The sequence below is a fragment of the Lethenteron reissneri genome, chromosome 58 (assembly GCF_015708825.2).
Source record: "Lethenteron reissneri isolate LAM-NWPU_2019-01 chromosome 58, ASM1570882v1, whole genome shotgun sequence".
In the NCBI taxonomy this organism is placed as follows: Eukaryota; Metazoa; Chordata; class Hyperoartia; order Petromyzontiformes; family Petromyzontidae; genus Lethenteron; species Lethenteron reissneri.
The window spans coordinates 3,984,826-4,006,132 of record NC_083836.1 but is presented as its reverse complement, the minus strand read 5'-3'; the positions used below and the strand labels follow the sequence as shown (position 1 = coordinate 4,006,132).

Genomic DNA, 21,307 nt, shown 5'->3' with positions numbered 1-21,307 from the left:
GCTCGATTGAATCACGGGAAGTGGGTTAAGAAACGACCGAAATATTTGCACGGTCGTAAGCAAGCAAGCGAACTTAATATAAAGGATTTAAAAATTGTTTCGGCCACAGGCACAACCGCTTACATCGCTTCAGTGGTGGGCACTATTACCTGTAAAATAAAATATACAGTAAAACCTTGGATTGCGAGCATAATTCGTTCTGGAAACGTGTTTGTAATCCAAAGCACTCGTATATCAAAGCACTCGTATATCAGTTGTGATCACGTGACGCTCGACAGACAAAGCGTACACACGTACTACTCGTATTGCAAGACCTCGCTCGTTTATCAAATGAATGTTTATTTAAAATGTTTGCTCGTCTTGCAAAACACTCACAGACCAGGTTACTCGCAATCCAAGGTTTTACTGGAGTTGAATAGTATATTCCAGTGGTTGTTAACCTTTATTGCAGGCCTTGCACCCCTTTGGTTCTCAATCGTCATGTGTTTTTGTTCATAATGTTAACAAATACATGGGGTTTGATTAAACAAAGTAAGTTGTTACTTTAGGTGCCTGTGCTTAATTTATTTTTTAAATCCTTTATATTAAGTTTGCGTGCTTGCTTGCTTGCTTGCTTAGGACCGTGCAAATCTTTCGGTCGTTTTTTAACCCACTTCCCGTGATCCAATCGAGCTGACATTTTCCACACAGACTCGTTGTTTGTGACAATGAATTATCGTGAAATTTTTTTCTCCAAAATTTTACACTGTTTAGGGAAAACAAATTAAATATTTAATTACCAATTGCTTAATACTGGCAGACAATCATCTGACCCATAGATTGCAGCCATCTCAAGCCAGAGGACGAGAGAACTCTAGCCGCCACGCATATAAAGGATTTAGAGTGAAAAACTTTGTTTTTACGGGTTTACTTGTTAAATCCTTCATATTAAGTTCACTTGCGCGCTTGCTTGCTTGCTTGCTTACGACCGTGCAAATCTTTCGGTCGTTTTTTAACCCACTTCCCGTGATCCAATCGAGCTGACATTTTCCACACAGACTCGTTGTGCGTGACAATTAATGTTCCTGAAATTTTTTCCCAAAATTTTACACTTTTTAGGACGAACATATTATATTTAATTACCAATTGTTTAATGGTGCCATGCAATCAGCTGATCCATAGGTAGCAGCCATCTCAAGCCAGAGGACGAGAGGACTCTAGCCGCCACGCATATTAAGGATTTGTAGTGAAAAACTTTGTTTTTACGGGTTATACTTGTTTCTTCTAGATTTGAAGCTTTCGTGACCGCACCTTGATACAGTAAATTTAGCTGTGACGGTACCACCTGAAGACGAAGACTTGTGTTGCCTCCGAAACGTCGTGATTATATTGAGTTATTTTCATTTATTATTATTTTATTTTTACTATTTCTTACCTACGTGACTTTACCGAAAAAATCTAAGAGTATGTGCTTAATTTGTCTTTTTGATGATTTGCCTTCTAAAAATAGTCTGGCCGTGTCCCGCACCCCCAGAAATGGCATCTGGCAGCCCTCCTGCACCTAGCCTGGCACAGCAGTCAGTCAACCCACGGCACCCCGGGTATGTCCCGCGACCTGCACCTAGCCTGGCACAGCAGTCAGTCAACCCACGGCACCCCGGGTATGTCCCGCGACCTGCACCTAGCCTGGCACAGCAGTCAGTCAACGTACAGCACCCCGGTTCTGTCCCACGACCTACACCTAGCCTGGCACAGCAGTCAGTCAACCCACGGCACCCCGGTTCTGTCCCGCGACCTGCACCTAGCCTGGCGCAGCAGTCATTCAACCCACGGCACCCCGGGTCTGTCCCACGACCTGCACCTAGCCTGGCACAGCAGTCAGTCAAGCCACGGCACCCCGGGTCAGTCCCTCGACCTCCTCCTGTGTCAAGATGCACCCCCGGGTTAAGAAGAAGAACCACCACGACTGCGTTAGACCCTCACCTTGCTCCAGACGGACGGCCTAGTGGCCAGGCAGGAGCAGGCGGCCACGAACCAGCAGTTTCCCAGCGTGCCTTGGTTCAGGTCGTGAGCGCTGATGCCTCCGATCACCATGCGGGGAAAAGTGCACAGCTCCTGCGGGTGCAATGCAAATCCAATTGATAACTTACATTGTTACCGGCAAGTCATCGCTTGTCGCGTGGCGGTGTTCATGCTGCAACGCGGAATTCGCCCCGTTATAATGCGGACTGCGCCCCGTTATAACGCGAAACGTGCCCCGTTATAACGCGGCTTCTGAGCGATCGACGACGAACTACTTTAATATTCGATATAAAGCTTTCGTGACTGCAGGGATTCATCTTCTTGGTTCTTTCGGTAAAGTCACGTAGAAGGGAAATAATAAAATAATAAAAATAAAAACAATTACATTTCGATTTAAAGCTTTCGTGACTGCAGGGATTAATCTTCTTTGTTCTTTCGGTAAAGTCACGTAGAAGGGAAATAATAAAAGAATAATAATTAAACATAATAAAATAATTCTCACGACAGACCTGTTCTTCACCTGAGGACGGCTGCTTGCGTGAGAATTATTTTATTGTTTTATTTTTATTATATTATTATTTCCCTTCTACGTGGCTTTACCGAAAGAACCAAGAAGACGAACTACTTTCTTGAGCTGCACTCGCCTGAGCGGAGTGATACAGTACGCGGAACGATGCAGGAACGCGGTGGTGGCGTAGTCTCGGTTATTTGTCCGTGCCATCTCGTTGTGCGTGTGCACAGTGGTAGTAAGTAGTGAGTTGTCGTTATTACATTATTTATTGGGGGAAATATTTTCTCTTAACGCGACATCTACGATTGCGCTAAACGAGGACTCGCTCTCATCAACCTCTCCAAAAAAAGAGTGTTTTGGCCTACTCTTCCACGCTGCTGTCCAAACGTCGAAAAAGAAAGAGGTGGGAGTTAGTCGCGGTTTACCCCCACCCGCACGGGTTTGTGCCAATCGACCCTGGTGATGGTGGTGGACACCATTCGCTGCACCGCATGTCAATATCGACTCGATTTGGATGTCTAACATGGTCCAGCCATCGCATCGCCCCCCCCATCCCGATCACGTGTGAAACCCGTGACCAGGATCCTCCTGGGAGATAAAAATTAACCCGTAAAAACAAAGTTTTTCACTATAAATCCTTTATATGCGTGGCGGCTAGAGTCCTCTCGTCCTCTGGCTTGAGATGGCTGCCACCTATGGGTCAGATGATTGCCTGCCAACATTAAGCAATTGGTAATTAAATATAAAAAAAATCCTAAAAAGTGGAAAGTGTTTGAAAAAAATTTTCACGAAAATAAATTGTCACGCACAACGAGTCTGTGTGCAAAATGTCAGCTCGATTGGATCACGGGAAGTGGGTTAAAAAACGACCGAAAGATTTGCATGGTCGTAAGCGCGCAAGCAAGCAAGCGAACTTAATATAAAGGATTTAAAAACAAACGAAGATTCGCCGAGCTCATGCGAGGCTTTGCTTGGTGAACAGGGCAAGGTACACAGAGGAGGTGAGCTCGTCCATGAGGTTGGAAGACTTCCCCTGTGCACAGTGTGTGATTGACTTGTACGCAGTAGGGGGCACGGATGGTGCATCTGCCAGTCATCTCAGTCGGGAGAGCAATGGCACCAGCTGGGTCTGTCCTGTGACCTCCTCCTGCACGTAGCCTGGCACAGCAGTCAATCCATGACACCCCAGGTCTGTCCCGTGACCTCCTGCACCTAGCCTGGCACAGCAGTCATCCCACGGCACCCCGAGTCTGTGCCGTGACCTGCACCTAGCCTGGCACAGCAGTCAACCCACGGCACCCCGGGTCTGTCCCGTGACCTCTTCCTGCACATAGCCTGGCACAGCAGTCAACCCACGGCACCCGAGTCTGTCCCGTGACCTCCTGCACCTAGCCTGGCACAGCAGCAGTCACCCCACAGCACCAGCTGGATCTGTCCCGTGACCCTCCTGCCAGCAGCGAGCCTTCGACACTTTCACGTGCTGGCCTCAGATGTGCACCTAGCCTGGCACCGGCGCCGTGTGTGACGTGGCCGCCACTTAGTGGCGAATGTTGTTGCTGTTGTTGTTGTTTATTGTTGTTGGAAACATTCTGGCGCACCCCTCCCCTCCCCCACTCGCCCCCTCCCCCATCCATTCCGAATCATCGTAGGAAAGCAGCCAAAGCGGAGGGTGCCGTGGCTCTGTTGTCAAGATGTGAACTCTGCTGAGCTGTCGTTCGTGGCCAGGCCGCTTCGGAAAAAAAATAATTGAACACTTCAGTGGGGCTTTGCCTGGTAGGATGTGGGATGGTTTAGTGTCGCACATGCATCTGTGTGTTGGGTGATTTGTTGAGCTTTCTTGTGCTCTGCGCCTCAATAGTTCGTTGTTGGCAACGTCCTTACCCCGTGCCCCCTCCTGGACCATCTGTGACAAAATATCTTTATTGCTCATCGGATTCTTCCTGCAGTGTCAATGCAATATTCCGATTTTGAACTTGGATGCGAACACGAACAGTTTGCCCCTCTTCACCCCACCCTAGCCCCCCCCCCCGCACCCCCCCCCCCTCTGCTTATTTATCTATCGCATTCTTAACAACGGTCAGGCGAGCATCTCCATCATACTCTGGAGTGGATGTTTTAGTAAATGTTTTTATTAATTTATTTCTCTCTTCCCATCGCGGCGCTTGCTCTCACTTTCCCATCGCTTTCAAACGCTCACGGGGGGGGGGGTCACGATAAGCCAGTGGGGGGGCACACTCGGAACGAGACTTTTTTGTGGAAGTTTTTGTTTTTAAAAAAGACGTCCTCAAAAGTTGATTCCATGGCCCATTTTGTTTGTTCAAGTCAGAATGTGCGTCGTCATCTGCTGCACACCTGAGCGTGATGCGGCTCTAGAACTATTTTAGTCAAAGACAAAATCAATAAAATGTCTTATTCTTCTTCCAGGATTTCTCTATCGATGATTCCGTGGCCTTAGATTGTATATTTGGAATTTGCGTGTCTCTCCCTCTCCCCGTGGTCGCGTGGATTTTTCTACGGGTCCTCGGGCTTTTCCCTCCACAACATCAGGCGTTAAGAGGATGTGGCGACTGCTATACATTTCTCCACGATAAGCCACTTTGTAGACCTATCATTTGTGGCCAGGTCGCTTATGAAAAAAAGATACATAGCTCAGTGGGCCTTAGCTGGTCAAATTTAAATAAGTATAACCCGTAAAAACAAAGTTTTTCACTATAAATCCTTTATATGCGTGGCGGCTAGAGTCCTCTCGTCCTCTGGCTTGAGATGGCTGCCACCTATGGGTCAGATGATTGCATTGCACCATTAAGCAATTGGTAATGAAATATAATATTTTTTGTCCTAAAAAGTGTAAAATTTTGGAAAGAAATTTCACGAACAATAATTGTCTGGCACAACGAGTCTGTGTGGAAAATGTCAGCTCGATTGGATCACGGGAAGTGGGTTAAAAAACGACCGAAAGATTTGCACGGTCGTAAGCAAGCAAGCGAACTTAATATAAAGGATTTAAAAAGTTTAGTTTCGAGTTTGTTTGGTGTTGGAACATCTTAACCCCTTGTGTATTACTGTCAGCATGGGTTAAAGCCTCGTCTGTAAAACAAGCGTCGTAGAATCCCACTCCATCTCTCTGGACCTCTGTATTTTACGTGCTCTGAAAAATGGTCATTGCCCGAAACGTTGCCTATTAAAATATGCATCCTTTTAAATGCCACAGTGCTATCGATACAAAGACAAAGATTCACGGTATAGGCTTAACAGATTTGTAGGGGCAAGTGCTGTTAGCGAGCACCTATAAAGGCCGGCACGGCACACGAGGAGGTGGGTGGCCAACACCACGCGTTTGTCTCCCTAGTGGCGAGGTTCACACATCGTACCAGGTACTCATTTGCGGCTGAGTCCACCTAGGGGAGGCCCAGGACCGGTTCAGATAATCGTCACTGGTGTTGGCCGTGAGCGGGTATTGAACCCGGGTCGCCAGGTTCGTAGCGCAGCGCGCTAACCACTACACTACCGCTCCCCCGCTATCGATATACAAAGATCCCCCATATAGCCTTAACAGACTGTAGGGGCAAGTGCTGTTAGCGAGCACCTATGAAGGCCGCAACGGTACACGAGGGGGTGGGTGGCCATATATATACACACACACGCACACACACGCGCGCACACACACACGCGCGCACACACACGTGCACACACACACACGCACAAAAACGCAAGCCACGGCGGCAGGAGAGAGAGAGATAACATCGTCACCAATTGTGTAAAAAAATACTTTTATCTCAACCTTAGGTGGGCACCCAACGTTGGATGGCCGCGGGGGGTGGTGTGGACATTCGACAGATTTGGCTCGGATGTTGTGAACGCTGGGACTCGCGAGCACCTTTTGGGCAGATCTCTCTGAGCCCCGATCACGCAACTGGCCCTGCCAACGTGCCTGGCCCAGACATCACAAGACCGCAGTGCCACACTATATCTCAACGGCTGGCTGGCTGGCTGGCTTAGTAAACAAATATTTGTGCACGTTTACATACTGTATAAACACAAATACGTGCGTGTGTGTTCAATATTTTAAAAGCAGGCATCATGGAGGAAAAACCAAATATTTCATAAGTTTGTAAACCACAGATTTCCGCCCCAGCCACTTGTGTAAATGTCGACCTGAGCCCGCTTACGCGTGCTGTGTTTGTGAACGGAAGGGGGTCCAGCCTCTGCTGCCTCAAATGCACCCCGCTCCTCAAAGAGTCCCCGGGGTAAACGCGGCTTCGCGAAAATGCAGACCGAGGTCTCTTTGTGGAATGTCAACCTCAGATTTCACCACCTCACCCATCTACCCACTCACCCATCCACCCACCCACTCACCCACCCACTCACCCACCCACTCACTCACCCACTCGCCCATCCACCCACTCACCCATCCACCCACCCACTAACTCACTCACCCACCCATCCATCCATCCACCCACCCACCCTCCCACCCACCCCCCATCCACCCACCCATCCACCCACTCACCCACTCACCCATCCACCCACTCACCCATCCACCCACCCACTCACCCACCCACCCACTCACCCACCCACTCACTCACCCACCCACCCATCCACCCATCCATCCATCCATCCACCCACCCATCCACCCCCCCATCCACCCACCCACTCACCCACCCACCCACTCACCTACCCACCCACCCACTCACCCACCCACCCACACACTCACCCATCCACCCACCCACTCACCCATCCACCCACTCACCCATCCACCCACTCACCCACCCACTCACCCAACCACACACTCACCCATCCACCCACCCACTCACCCACCCACCCACTCACCTACCCACCCACCCACTCACCCACCCACCCACACACTCACCCATCCACCCACCCACTCACCCATCCACCCACTCACCCATCCACCCACTCACCCACCCACCCACTCACCCAACCACACACTCACCCATCCACCCACCCACTCACCCATCCATCCACTCACCCACCCACCCACTCACCCACCCATCCACCCACCCATCCACCCCCCCCATCCACCCCCCATCCACCCCCCCATCCACCCACCCCCTAGAGTTGTTTTTTTTTTCTTCAGAATGAAGAAAAATTCTTTCATTTTTTTGTGATCTAATCACTTGGCTGGTATGCAGCAATGCTTCTAAGTTACGGCCATATGTCTCAGCAACTGCTTGTGGAGCACAGTTATTTTTTGCTCCGATTTGTCTCTGCTTCATTGCTGTAACTTTGTTTCGTTTGTTTTACTTTCAGTGTATTGGCTACCCAGGTCACATTGACAAATGAGACTGTGTCCTGGTGTCTTGTGCTATTGCCGGGCTAAACAAAATAAACTTTAAATTTTCACACTTTCAACTTCCACACACATGTTGAGTAGGGAGGTGTGGACCGCCCTTAACATTCTGCTCACCAGGACAAGCGGATTGAGAAATGAACGAACCTCTTCTTGGTTCTTTCGGTAAAGTCACGTAGAAGGGAAATAATAAAATAATAAAAATTCAACTTAATAAAATAATTCTCACGACGTGTCGGCGTCAGACGCTGTCTCCCCGACAAACCTGGTCTTCACCTGAGGACGGCTGCTTGCGTTGTGGCCGAAACGTCGTGAGAATTATTTTATAATGTTTTATTTTTATTATTTTATTATTTCCCTTCTACGTGACTTTAACGAAAGAACCAAGAAGATGAATCCCTGCAGTCACGAAAGCTTTAAATCGAAACGACCGAACGTTCACCCACTCATCAATTCACTCAATCATTTAGCCACTCACTCACTATTTCATCCGCTCAATCATTCACTCATCCACAATCACACTCACTCACTCTCTAAGTGATTGACTCACCCACTCATCCACTCACTCACTCATTCCCTCCCCCGCTCACTCACTCACCTATTAATTTACTCACCCACTCACTCATTCGCTCACTCACTCACTTATTCGCTCACTCACTCATGCACGTGCTCACTCGCCCACTCATTAATTTACTCAATCATTTAGCCATTCACTCACTATTTCATCCACTCAACCATTCACTCATCCACAATCACACTCACTCACTCTCTAATTCATTGACTCGCCCACTCATTCGCTCACTCACTCACTCATTCGCTCACTCACTCACTCATTCGCTCACTCGCTCACTCATTCGCTCACTCGCTCACTCATTCGCTCACTCGCTCACTCATTCGCTCACTCGCTCACTCATTCGCTCACTCGCTCACTCATTCGCTCACTCGCTCACTCATTCGCTCACTCGCTCACTCATTCGCTCACTCGCTCACTCATTCGCTCACTCGCTCACTCATTCGCTCACTCGCTCACCTCATTCGCTCCACTCGCTCACTCATTCGCTCACTCGCTCACTCATTCGCTCACTCGCTCACTCATTCGCTCACTCGCTCACTCATTCGCTCACTCGCTCACTCATTCGCTCACTCGCTCACTCATTCGCTCACTCGCTCACTCATTCGCTCACTCGCTCACTCATTCGCTCACTCGCTCACTCATTCGCTCACTCGCTCACTCATTCGCTCACTCGCACTCATTCGTACTCGCTCACTCATTCGCTCACTCGCTCACTCATTCGCTCACTCGCTCACTCATTCGCTCACTCGCTCACTCATTCGCTCACTCGCTCACTCATTCGCTCACTCGCTCACTCATTCGCTCACTCGCTCACTCACTTCGCTCACTCGCTCACTCATTCGCTCACTCGCTCACTCATTCGCTCACTCGCTCACTCATTCGCTCACTCGCTCACTCATTCGCTCACTCGCTCACTCATTCGCTCACTCGCTCACTCATTCGCTCACTCGCTCACTCATTCGCTCACTCGCTCACTCATTCGCTCACTCGCTCACTCATTCGCTCACTCGCTCACTCATTCGCTCATTCGCTCACTCACTCGCTCATTCGCTCACTCACTCACTCATTCGCTCACTCACTCACTCATTCGCTCACTCACTCACTCATTCGCTCACTCACTCATTCGCTCACTCACTCACGCACGTGCTCACTCGCCCACTCATCAATTTACGCACCCACTCACTCGTTTGACTCTCTCACCCACTCATTTTCCCCCTCGCTCACGCACTCACTAACCGATTCACTTGCCCACCCACGCACTCATTCACTCATTCTTGGCCCCTTGGCCTTGTTAAACGCAACATTAAAACTATTAAAACTTGAGTAGCACAATCGGCACACTAACTTGGGGCAACATTACCGAGGTGACATCGCTTGCCAACGACGTTAGCCGTGGCTGGAGATTAAACTCGGATCTCTTGGCCCTTGACCATGCCATCTTCTCTCCTACGGCCGACGAAGATGCAGAGATACGACAACCGCGACCTCGCAATCAAGTTATCAATCCCGGATAACCGAGTCGCGAAGAGCGGAGTGGTGCATCATCATCATCATCGCTGCGACGTCTCCTTCGTGCTATGAGACATCTCCTTTACCAGTGGCAAAACATAGTAATAGTTTTTACCCTTTCAACTGGTACAAAAACTGACACCTTTATACAAGGCATCATTTTGCAATAACCACAACACAAGCAGTCAAAATGCAAACAAAAAGAAACAACTCTGATGATGATAATTATATGCACTGTCCTTGAAGTTGATTGGCATCTGGTCCAACACCAATGGAGACTAGGCTCTAAGAAAAGCTGTCTCGGGTGTGGACCAATCAACTTCAAGGACAGTGCATATCATTATCATCATCAGAGTTGTTTCTGTTTGTTTGCATTTTGACTGCTTGTGTTGTGGTTATTGCAAACATGATGCCTTGTATAAAGGTGTCAGTTTTTGTACCAGTTGAAAGGGTAAAAACTATTACTATACTTAAAACTTTGAATTTCATTTTACACCAGTTGACTGCTTGTGTTATGGTTATTGTAAACATGATGCCTTGTATAAATGTGTCAGTTTTTGTACCAGTTGAAAGGGTAAAAACCTACTACTATGTATCCATCGTATTAGTGGATCGGGGCATTTAGTCGTTACCTGTTATGCAGGCGGTTCTGGATGACCGCAGTCACACGCGAGCTACTGGAGAGTTGTTTTTGCATCCTCCATTTGTGCATCAACAGGTATCCACTGCCTTGGTTTGTGCAGTGAATGCGGCTCAGGGTGGACCATGAGCAGCTTCGTAGAAGAGCAAACCCGAGGTGATATTCTTGACCCCTGCCCACGAAACTTAACAGCTTAACCTAACAAATACAAAGACCCCCCCTGCGTATAGCCTTAACAGACTGTTGGGGCAAGTTCTGTTAGCGAGCACATGTGAAGGCCTGAACGGTACACGAGGGGGTGCGTTTCAGTTTTCAGTTTCATTGATTCACTGTGAGCCATTCGGCTCTCGAATCGGGTGCAACCGCAACAAACAAAAACATGAAACAAAAACATGAACAAGAAATCATCTTAAAGAGACTATGTGCAAACAGAACATCGAGGAAAAGACAACAAAATATGCGTGGCCAAGCACCACGCCCGCCCGCCCGCCTTTGTCTCCCCAGTGGCGATGTTTACACACCGCACCAGGTACTCATTCGAGTCTGAGTCGACCTAGGGGGAGGAGGCCCGGGACCGTTTCGGATAATCGCCACTGGTTAATCGTACGCGGGTCCCAGCCGGGTTCGTTGCGCAGCGCGCTAACCGCTGCACCACCGCTCCCCCCCGAGTTTTCGCCAGCACACTCTCACATTGCCTCGGCGTCCAAGCGGTGGAGGAATTCGTCGCGCAGCGCGCTAACCGCTGCACCACCGCTCCCCCGAGTTTTCACCAGCACACTCTTACATTGCCTCGGCGTCCCAGCGGTGGAGGAATTCGTCGCGCAGCGCGCTAACCGCTGCACCACCGCTCCCCCCCGAGTTTTCGCCAGCACACTCTCACATTGCCTCGGCGTCCCAGCGGTGGAGGCATTCGGCCCCGAGCGAAGCACTCGCGCGGAATTGATGTGGCGTGAACTACGATACAAGATCTCGATCGCCGCTATTAATTTTAATGAAAGCTGTTTCAGTCACAACACGACGTTATTCGCTTTGCAAACTATGAGCCATCGATGTTATTGTTTTTATGATATTTAAACACGCCAAATTATATTTACATTCACAATCAGCCACTGAAATCAGCAGAATTAAATTTGCATTGCCGTAGCGTACGGCTCCAAGCACTGTTTATTTTTGTCAAAATCTCATTAAGTTAAACATCTGTTGCAACAAAGCAGAGTATAATCACATCATGTGCTTTCACTTTTCAATGCCTCGACGCTACATGTCTGCAGATCAGGAATTGACCCTGAACTTTAAACACGTTGTCAAAAATGCCATGCAATGGACACCACCTTGGCAAAAAGAAACCTGGAAGACCCAAGACCAGGCCCGGATTGAGGTTCTTGTAGTCCCTAGGCATGGTGACTACTATGGCCTCTTCGATATACGGACCTGGTGGCTGGGTGAGTGGATGAGTGAGTCGGTGGGTGAGTGGGTGAGTGAGTGGGTGGGTGGCTGAGTGAGTGGGTGAATGAGTGAGTGAAGGAGTGGCTGGGTGAGTGAGTGGGTGAATGAGTGAGTGAGTGGGTGGCTGGGGGAGTGACTCAGTGGGTGGGTGAATGAGTGAGTTAGTCGCTGGGTGAATGAGTGAGTGGCTGGGTGGGTGAGTGGGTGAATGAGTGAGTGAATGAGTGGCTGGGTGAGTGAGTGGGTGAATGGGTGATTGAGTGGGTGGCTGGGCGAGTGACTCAGTGGGTGGGTGAATGAGTGAGTGAGAGGCTGAGTCAATGAGTGAGTTGGTGGGTGGCTGAGTGAGTGGGTGAATGAGTGAGTAGGTGAGTGAGTGGGTGGCTGGGCGAGTAAGTCAGTGGGTGGGTGGGTGAATGAGTGAGTGAGAGGATGGGTGAATGAGTGAGTTGGTGGGTGGCTGAGTGAGTGAGTGGGTGAATGAGTGAGTAGGTGAGTGAGTGGGTGAATGAGTGAGTGAATTGGTGTCTGGGCGAGTGAGTCAGTGGGTGGGTGGGTGAATGAGTGAGTGAGAGGCTGGGTGAATGAGTGAGTTGGTGGGTGCTGAGTGAGTCAGTGGGTGAATGAGTGAGTAGGTGAGGGAGTGGGTGAATGAGTGGGTGAGTGGGTGGCTGGGCGAGTGAGTCAGTGGGTGGGTGGGTGAATGAGTAAGTGAGTGGCTGGGTGAATGAGTGAATGAGTGAGTGGCTGGTTGAGTGGGTGAGTGAGTAGGCCCCTAGGTGCCTACTGTGGCCTATTGGATACTACGGCCCTAGTAGGTGGGTCAATGGGCGAATGAGTGGTTGGCTGGGTGAGTGAGTCAGTGGGTGGACGGGATTCTATTGCTCAGTCTCATGATTATAATACTACAGCACACCTCATATAGCGGCGTCATTCATGCCAACAACGATGCCCATGAGTTATGTATAGGGACCAAATCCCATATACGCGGTTTGCTATATGCACGGCGCAGCACACACACGCGCACACAAAGACAAAGATAAAGATCCCCCTATAGCCTTAACAGACTGTAGGGGCAAGTGCTGTTAGCGAGCACCTATGAAGGCCGGAACGGTACACGAGGGGGTGGGTGGCCAGCACCACGCCCGACCGCCTTTCTCTCCCCAGTGGCGATTTTTACACACCGCACCAGGTACTCATTTCAGGCTGAGTCGACCTAGGGGAGGTCCAGGACCGGTTCAGATAATCGTCACAGGTGTTGGCCGTGAGCGGGAATCGAACACGCGCACACACACGCACACACACACACGCACACACACGGGCACACACGCACGCATACACACACGCACACACACACGCACACACACACGCACACACACGCACACACACGCACGCATACACACACGCACACACACGGGCATACACGCGCACCAAGTAAATGAAAATCATCACCACTACGACTACCAAGCAAAATCAGAATGACTAAACAAATGGAGAAATGGCACCTAAAAAAAAAATCACAAAGAACAACAAACAACGAAAAGTTATCAAAATAAATAAATTCGTCCATTAGCCGGGGTTGTGACCCGTTAAGAAAATATCGTCGTGTTTCATATTCTTAGGTTTTTTCGGTAAAGCCACGTAGGTAAAAAATAAATTAAAATTAATAAAAGTAAAATAAAATAAAAATTAAATAAAAATCACGACGTTTCGGAGGCAACACAAGCTTCTGTCTACGTGACTTTACCGAAAAAACCTAAGAATATGAATCCTTGCAGTCACGAAAGCTTCAAATCTAGAATCGTCGTGTTTCGCATACCTCCAATTAGCACGGTTGGCTAGGTAGGGTGTAAAAGAAGTTCAACGTACACAACAACGATATTGGACAGGTGCCCTCTATGAACACGAGTCGGGCTCGTTCGGTGCGACGATGCTTCGTTGACCCTGGAGTTGTCAAGAGGTCACGAACAAACTCCTCCTGGCGAGAGACCAAAACGGCTCAGATGACCCCTCTGCCTTGGGTCTGCAACCCTGAAGATCATCGCCCACGACCCCTGAACCACATTCGTCCACACACAAAGCATGGCACCAGCAGTTGCGCATCTACTTGATGATTTTGATGATGGTGATAATCGTGATGCACCCATTGAGAAATTAAACTCTCTCCGGTCGTACGTATGTTGAACTTCTTTCGCACCGTACGTAGCTAACCGTTGTAATCGGAGGTGCAGACTCAGAGCTCCATAGGGTCACATAGAGACCCATAGACTCACACAGAGATTTATAGATTGGCAAAGAGACCCATAGACTCACGTCCAAAACTCAGAGCCTCAAGCAGATATATGGATTCACAGTGCCCCATAGACTCACACAGAGCCCCATAGACTCACATAGAGACCCATAGACTCACATAGAGACCCATAGACTCACACAGAGACCCGTAGACTCACACAGAGACCCACAGACTCACACAGAGACCCACAGACTCACACAGAGACCCATAGACTCACACAGAGACCCATAGACTCACACAGAGACCCATAGACTCACATAGAGACCCATAGACTCACACATAGACCCATAGCCTCACATAGAGACCCATAGACTCACACAGAGACCCATAGACTCACACATAGACCCATAGCCTCACGTAGAGACCCATAGACTCACATAGAGACCCATAGACCCACACAGAGCCCCATAGCCTCACATAGAGACCCATAGACTCACACAGAGACCCATAGACTCACACATAGACCCATAGCCTCACGTAGAGACCCATAGACTCACATAGAGACCCATAGACCCACACAGAGCCCCATAAACTCACATAGAGACCCATAGACTCACACGGAGATCTACATGAAGGAGAGGCATCATCACATCGACGATTCGCCACTCCACTACTACTGGATCACGAACCACCTCGTGCCAGGAAGTTCGCACTCGTTATGCGTCACCATGGGGAGTTATAGGGTCATGCACAAATATACAAACTTCATCCGACCAAGTGAAAATAAAACATGTTTTAAAGTGTGTCAACCCTTGGGAGCCTCCCAAACTAAAATAATCATCTCAAATTTGTGGTATGAATCACCGTCACGCTCTACCCTACTCTTTCACATTTTCTCCAGAGATTTCACGTTGCGAAAAGCCGTTTTGTGTTGTCGTAAAAGTGTGAAGAGGAGGTATTGCTCATGCCTCACCACGACCCACCCCCTCCACCGCCACCCTCCCTCCTCGCCACAAAGAAGTCCCTGTTTCATCTTCTTGGTTCTTTCGGTAAAGTCACGTAGAAGGGAAGTAATAAAATAATAAAAATAAAACATAATAAAACAATTCTCACGACGTTTCGGCCACAACGCAAGCAGCCGTCCTCAGGTGAAAACCAGGTCCGTCGAGGCGACAGAGTCTGAATGAAACAGCACAGACTCTGTCGCCTCGACGGACCTGGTTTTCACCTGAGGACGGCTGCTTGCGTTGTGGCCGAAACGTCGTGAGAATTGTTTTATTATGTTTTATTTTTATTATTTTATTACTTCCCTTCTACGTGACTTTACCGAAAGAACCAAGAAGATGAATCCCTGCAGTCACGAAAGCTTTAAATCGAAAAGTCCCTGTTTATATCGTGCATGAAAAGGGGAGGGTAATAGCAGCCACAACTTGTACAGCCCTTGTCAAAGGGGCCACGTTTACGCGAAAGGCTTTTACAGCTTCCCATCGGCTCTGGTGTCTGTGGCTGCGGCGAACGATGAAGGTCGCGCACGTATCAATCCCTTCCACATGCACATGTGACGCTTCTTGTGCATTCCTCAACGTATTGCAACTGATCTTAAGCACACACACACGCACACGCACGCACGCGCGCGCCATACACGCACCACACACACACACACGCCCAACACACCCACATTATACTCTTCGGTTTTTTCGGTAAAGTCACGTAGGTAATTCTAGATTTGAAGCTTTCGTGACTGAAAGTATTCATATTCTTAGGTTGTTTCGGTAAAGTCACGTAGGTAAAACATAAAAATTACTAAAAGTAAAATATTATTTTTATTTTACTTTAATGAATTTTGATTTTTTACCTATGTGACTTTACCGAAAAAACCTAAGAATCACGTAGGTAAAACAATTAATAAAATAAAGTAAACGAAAACAACTAAATTAAATCACGACGTTTCGGAGGCAACACAAGCCTCCTTCATCAGGTGTAATACAAAGGCACAGCAAAATAACTGTAGCGAGAGTTATTTGTGATGAGACATTGTTACTTAGGGTCAGAGGAGGGGGGGAGCCAAGGGGGACCGGTACAGAATGGGGGGGGGGGGGTGTGGGCGGAGCCAGGAAGGTGAAGGGGGAGGAGCTAAGGAGGACAGGTGCATGATGGGGGAGGGGGGGTTGGGGTGTGGGCGGAGCCAGGAAAGTGATTGACAAGGAGGGTAAGAGGAGTGGGAGGAGCCAAGGAGGACGGGTGCAGGATGGGGGGGGGGGGCTGCAGAGCGGGGGAGAACACAATACACACACACACCCCACACACACCACACACACAATACACACACACTCCCCACACACAACAACCGCCATTCGCCACTAAGTGGCGGTGACGTCACCACGACGCTTATGCTAGGCCATGTGCACCTTTAGGCCACGTGAAGTGTCGAACGCCCGCTGGCAGGAGGTCACGGGGCGACTGACTGAGACGACCGAGATGACTGGCTGATGCACCACCTGTGCCCCCTACTGTGCCAACTTGCTGTGCTTTAGCCACCCGACCCCACACACCACATACACCACATACACCACACACACACACAACACACACAGACACACCACAACACACCACACACAACACACACACAATACACACGCCCACACACACAACACACACCACACACCACAACGCACACAATATACACCACACACACCACAACACACACAACACGCACCACACACACCACAAACCCAACAAACACACTTGTGGTGCCACGACCATGGAGCAAGTCCACAAGCGCCGCTATCCCCTCCCGGCCCCCGCACTCAGCGCACCCACAGAGTAGTGTCCTGATGGGGAGTTGCCTGGCACATCGGGGTTAATCCGGAGGGCCCCTAGATGGAGAGTCCCACGGTTTCCCGGTGCCAGGAGATTGGCGGTGCCCCTAAATTGGCTTAAAAATTGTACGGGCGCAGGAAGAAAAAGATTCCCTGGGCCAACCGCAATGAGGTACAACTCGGAGGGGAGAATGGAGGACGGGACATTTCGCAGGAAGGACACAAGAAACAAAGGGACAATGGTTGGCCACAGCCGCCGCCTAGCAGAGGGTGGCTCATGAAGTTGGCAAACAGCACGGGAGCGCTTCCAGATGAAGGGGCAACGGGGGTCGCCCCCACTCGGGGGTAGGGGATCGAGGGCGGGCGCGTAGACAATGGCTCGAGGCGTAACGGAAGATAACGCTCCAGGTGAGGGCGGAGCATCAGTTGAAACTCTAAAGGTTGGCGCATGAATGGCTGCGCGGCACGACGTCCCCACCCCCCTTACCACCCCCCGGGCCTTTGAAGTTTAGAGAATAAAAGAGGCCTGTCCCGGGACAATTGGGGGAGTTGTCTCCAACTTGAGCGCTGACCTTTGCGCGAAATACGCGCCTGCAGGGGCGCGCGCGTGCACGCCTCCGCGTTCGCTTTGCGTGGTGGTGGTGGTGGTGGTGTACGTGGGCGTGTGCGGGATAACCCCGGGCGGTGGTTAGCCAGCCAATCAGCGATGTCCCTCAGAGAGGGGGGGGGGGCGATCACCCCATCAGCGGGGGCCCGGCGAGAGGCGGCTGACGAGGGGGGGAGTGGAGGGGGTGGACGTTGCGCCCAGGCCGCTCGCGGGGAGGTGGGTTTCGGCCCTCACAATTCCCCCGTATAGCCTGAACAGACTGTAGGGGCAAGTGCTGTTAGCGAGCACCTATGAAGGCCGGAACGGTACACGAGGGGGTGGGTGGCCAGCACCACGCCCGACCGCCTTTGTCTCCCTAGTGGCGATGTTTACACACCGCACCAGGTACTCATTTAAGGCTGAGTCGACCTAGGGGAGGCCCAGGACCGGTTCAGATAATCGTCACTGGTGTTAGCCGTGAGCGGGAATCGAACCCGGGTCGCCAGGTTCATAGCGCAGCGCGCTAACCGCTACACCACCGCTCCCCACACACACAACACACACACCACACACACCTCACACACACACACCCCACACACAACACCCCAAACACACCAAACACACACACACCACACACACCCCACACACAACACACACACACCAAACACACACACACCACACACACCACATACACACACCACACACACACCACACACACACCACCACACACACAACACACACACCTCACACACACACACCGCACACACAACACACATACACCAAACACACCAAACACACACACACCACACACACACCACACACACCTCACACACACACCCCACACACAACACACACACACCAAACACACCAAACACACACACACCACACACACCCCACACACAACACACACACACCAAACACACACACACCACACACACCACACACACACCACCCCACACACACTTCGGCTCGTAGTTTCTCAGCTCGCTAACAGCACTATACGGAGGATCTTTGTCTTCACGGAGAGCAGTAGTGTAGTGGTTATCACTCAACCCAATTACTACAGCTTGTCTGTGTATGTACAATGTAGTGGTTAGCGCACAGCGTAACCAACCCAGTCAACAGGGTTCAATTCCCGTTCGCGACCGAATTTATGAATGGGTCCTGGGCTTCCCCAAGGTCCAGGCAGCCTAAAATGAGTCACCACCTCGTGCAGTGCAAGGCCATAGCCATGGAGTCAACATTGGGGGGGACCAAATCTTCCAGGGGGTCTAGGGGTCGTCGTCCCCCACCGCCCGCCCCCCCAGAAAAGTCTAAATTTGAAAACTAATTTCCTGCCATTTCCTGCCTAAAATATTAAATAAATCACTAACACGTGGGATGGACTTTTTATTTCTTTTTAACAATAATGTCTAATAGTGTATTGTATTACATTGCTCTGTTTTACTTTTTTACCTTTTCTTGTTTCATTGTATGTAATGGCAGAGATTATGGATTAATAAAGTACAACCATAACCACAATCATATCAACAGAAATCTATTTTATAGCACTATATTGGGGGGGGGGGGACATTTGGAGCATATTTGAATATTGGGGGGAGGGGGATGTGTCCGCCCCCCCCCCCCCCCCAATATATTACAATCACGGCCTTGGTGCAGTGTGCAAAAATTAACCCGTAAAAACAAAGTTTTTCACTATAAATCCTTTATATGCGTGGCGGCTAGAGTCCTCTCGTCGTCTGGCTTGAGATGGCTGCCACCTATGGGTCATATGATTGCCTGGCACCATTAAGCAATTGGTAATTAAATATAACTTTTTTCCCTAAAAAGTGTAACATTTTGGAAAAATATTTTCACCAAAATTAATTGTCACGCACAACGAGTCTGTGTGCAAAATGTCAGCTCGATTGGATCACGGGAAGTGGGTTAAAAAACGACCGAAAAATTTGCACGGTCGTAAGCGCGCAAGCAAGCAAGCAAGTGAACTTAATATAAAGGATTTAAAAAGATCAGCACGGGAGAACGAAAGGCGTGTCCGGGTACTGTGGTGGTCACCCACCATCCACTCGCGCGCCGTGCCGCCCTTCACAGATGCCCACCGAGAGGGCTTTCCCCATTATTTTATTTTTTATTAATTTCAATTTCATTTTTTACCAACGTGACTTTACCGAAAGAACTAAGAGTATTTCCCCACCAGTCTGGCGAAGGCTGTACCGGGGATCGGTTTTAGTCTTTGCTTTCGAGACAAGCGGTGATGCAATGCCCCTTAAGAGCCGATTTCAATTCTCACTCACGGCCAAGCAACATAGCAATGAAGTCACGTGTGAAACCAGTCGTGGGTTTCCCCTAGGTCAACTCAGCCTTCAATGAGTGCCCCAAAATAACTTGCCCTCGACATAAGATTGTTTCATAATCAACGTTTTTGGGTTCGATCGCGTTATTTATAAAATGTTTCGTAACACTTCACCACCCGACACGGCCAATCAGCAAAAAAGTGTCACGTTGACAAAAGACTAAATAGTTCACTACTTTAGCCCACCGGTGTGTCGAAGAGGGAAACCACAACATTTACAGTTTTTGAGCACGACGTTTCGCTGGTAATTACATCCAGCATCATCGGGCAAAAACGTTTATTATGAATATATTGGTCGCGAAAGCCTACGTGTTAAACTGATAAGATTGTTTGGGTGGCATAAATCACCGTCAGTAAAGCTGCCCACGTTACTCCGACGTAGCACGTGATCATAATCATTGTTGGTTCCAACGTTCCACGATTTATCGCGCAGTGCCACGCAACGTTGGTGCCAACGTTGTTCCGACGTTGGCATGCGATCGGAGGCGTTGTCGGTTCCAACTTTCCACGATTTATCGCGCAGTGCCACGCAACGTTGGTGCCAACGTTGTTCCGACGTTGGCAATGCGATCGGAGGCGTTGTCGGTTCCAACGTTCCACGATTTATCGCGCAGTGCCACGCAACGTTGGTGCCAACGTTGTTCCGACGTTGGCATGCGATCGGAAGCGTTGTTGGTTCCAACGTTCCACGATTTATCGCGGCGGTGCCACGCAACGTTGGTGCCAACGTTGTTCCGACGTTGGCGCGCGATCGGAAACCGCCGCTGGTTCCGTACGTTCCGCGATTCATCGCCGCGGTGCCACGCAACGCCGCTGCATCGGTTGTTCGCACGCTTTGCACAGACAGAGGCGCAAATCCCAAGCCCAATCCCAACCCACCGTGGGTCTCCTCCACTCCACGTGTGCGGGAGGCGGCTTGGTGTGGTACAGGGACGAGTCGGACGCCGGGAAGAGCGGGTCTTCGAAAGGCCGTCCCGCCGAGAGGCATTCCCGCCGGAGTTTGGAGTAACACTAGCCCGCGGAACGGCTTCGCGTGCATGTTGGCAAGGCACCACCGCCACGACCCGCCAACGCCGCCGTCTCTGTAGGGGATCACTCGCCCCACAGCCATCGTGCTCATCGTCCATCGGCGGGTAAGTGCCCAAACAAAACACTACACGGGATTTCAGAATCCCATCCACAACCCACCACAACCCCCTGCTGTAGGTCGACTCAGCCTTCGAAATTATTGTAGCAGCGCAGCAAACACAGCGATGCCGCTACAGGCGTGCAAGGGACGGTGGTGGAAAGTAGCTTCCAAACATAAAAATAATCTGCCCGGCTGCAA

At 49.9% G+C, this 21,307-nt stretch overlaps 1 pseudogene; it reads right to left on the bottom strand.

Annotated features, from left to right (window-relative positions):
* The window catches only part of LOC133357445 (calpain-5-like), a 47,343-nt pseudogene extending 26,236 nt beyond the window's left edge, over positions 1-21,107 (bottom strand).
* Between the last annotated feature and the right edge of the window lie 200 nt (positions 21,108-21,307).